At 41.9% G+C, this 2439-nt stretch overlaps 1 pseudogene; it reads right to left on the reverse strand.

Moving 5' to 3' along the window:
• Positions 1-1918: 1918 nt before the first annotated feature.
• Positions 1919-2186, reverse strand: LOC102863019 (annotated as a pseudogene).
• Between the last annotated feature and the right edge of the window lie 253 nt (positions 2187-2439).

Below are 2439 nucleotides of genomic sequence, written 5' to 3' on the forward strand. Positions count from 1 at the left end.
GACTAGGACCCAGTTATTCTATAGAAGCGTACAAAAGATCCCTGTATTATGATTCCTTATGCACTGGCCTTTCCATATTTAAGAATCTGGTAGCCTAACTTTCTTAGGATTCCAGAGAAAGATGACATAGCTCTACTTTTTGGGCAGTGCTTCAGAGCATCTTCCTCAGATGAAGTACCATCCTCAGCTTCGAGTTTATAGCATGATTGTCCTTCATTTCTCTTTCATTTTGCTTACTAATTAATTCCTTTTTGGCTAGTTCTGTCAGAAATTGGTAAGTTTGTCAAAGTGCATATCATTTCCTGTCATCTAATACCAAACTCCAATGCCAGTTACCATTTATTATGATCCTAGCACTTTTTACTCTGTTCATTTGGTCAACTGAACTCAGTTTTGCTACCTGCTTGGTTGCCAAGGGCCAGTCCAGCTATGCATGACACTATAATACTGAAAGAGCTTCATCCAGTTACAGTGTTCTAAATTTCTCAGGGACCAGATGAATTAGCTTCATTTTACTAGCAGTTTTTGGTAACCCTTTGGCAACTGTCCTAGTCTCTTAGGACTTCACAAGGACAGCATATTAGACAAGACTCAGACAATCTTGGTCTTGTCAAATGAGCACTTTCTGTAGCCCTCAGTACTCAACAAACCAAGGAGATGTGGGTTTTACTATCTCATGAAAGAAATCACAACATCTGATCCAAGTTTACTCGTAGGCTGTTTTATGAGTTGGTACCTATTTTTTTATCCCCCTTGCTGCTGTAGCAATTCTTCTTACTACCTGCTCTCTTTGGCTTCTTACACTTCAACATTATCATCAGCTATGTAGAGCACCATGGTAATTTCCATGACAACTGATTGTGATTTCCCAAATAAAGAGGGAAAGCTATTACGTGTTAGAAACTAAGAAACAGTATTGAGCTAACTTCTTGTTAAGCTAGTCAAATTTTGGATCTGGAAAAGGCTTTTCAGAGCAGTTGAATTAAATTACTTGCTCTTATGATGAAACAAGTTTAGAGAGCAGCTTGCCTGAGGTGCCCCTAGATTGGTTGTGATATGAACTATAGAGCCTCCGCTTAATGTTTCTTTATGCCTCTTTGTCTATCTGTGTATAGTTAGGAAGCCCTGGTGGTACACTGTTTTAAGTACTCGGGTACTAACTGAAAGGCCATGGCTTAAACTCCCCAGCCACTCCATGAGATAAAGTTGTCACATCCTGTTTCTTGTAAAGATTATAGGAGTTCTATGGGGCAGACCTACTGTGGTTCTACTAAGATTGGAAAGTGATTTGATACAAGAAGTTTGTGTTCTGTATGACTTTTTTTCCATTTTGTCTCCCTGAAGGTCAAAACTCTATAGGTCCCTGTGTGGTGCAGATGGTTTGCACTCTACTACTTGTTGACAACTAATTGTTTCTGTTTTAAGCTTACCCAGTGGTGCTATGGAATGAAATCATGGTGATCTTCTTCCAGATTACAGCCAAGAAAACCCAGTAGAGCTTGCTTTGATGCTACAACACCTGGAATTACCATGAGGCAGTAGACTTGACAGCTGTGGGCTTCATTTTTTATTTGATTACTATAATGGAGTGAACTGTGTCTCCCCCACCAATCAAGATAGTTGTTGTAAATCCTAACCCCTACATTTGTAGTCTTAGACATGGTGGTTCAATACACAGGTTGGACAGCTAACTGGAAGGTTGGTGGTTTAGATCCACCAGCCACTCAGAAAGATAAGGCAGTCCCATTAAGTTTTATAGCGTCAGAAACCCATTTTCACTGTAATGTTAAGGATTTCCTTTCTATTTATTTATTTATCTTTTATTGGACAGAGTTCTCAATCTAGGAGACAGAGGGCTGTTGAAGAAGGGAAGGGCGCCAGGGCAAAGGCACCCAGCCGGGAATGCAGACGGCGCCTCTTAGTGGTACTTCCGTAACCGTTCATGTTTGAGCTCCTTGTAAGAAAGGCAGTGGCTGAACACCACGTAAGCTGTCAGCACCATGGACAGCCCAGCGATGCCCCCCCTTCTTCACATTGACATACTTGTTGTAGTACTGGTAGTAGCCTCGCTGGAACGCTCCTGTGATGCCACTCGGGGTGAAGTCCCGCATCAGTATCCAGCTGGGCAGCTCCCCCAGTTTTACATCCATGAGCTTCTTCTCCTTCAGTGGTACGACGGAGGCCATCTTGGAGTCCTGGGTAGGATTTTCTTTTTAATGTTAAGGATTAGTATATGTGCTGCCGAAGTGAGCACTGTAATGTTAAGGTTTAGTGTAGGGAGTCAGTGTCTTGAGGTATGAAAGAATTTCAGCAAGCAAGTAAACAAGAAGAGATGGGAGAGAATAGATGCCACATCCCATAAAAATAACCAAGCAGCCAAAGAATAGAAGCTGATGGAGCCAACTGAGAGAGAAAGCTTTCTCCTACAGCCAACTCCCT

Source organism: Elephantulus edwardii, unplaced genomic scaffold, assembly GCF_000299155.1.
Source record: "Elephantulus edwardii isolate Elephantulus edwardi_28Jun2011 unplaced genomic scaffold, EleEdw1.0 scaffold00015, whole genome shotgun sequence".
Classification (NCBI taxonomy): Eukaryota; Metazoa; Chordata; class Mammalia; order Macroscelidea; family Macroscelididae; genus Elephantulus; species Elephantulus edwardii.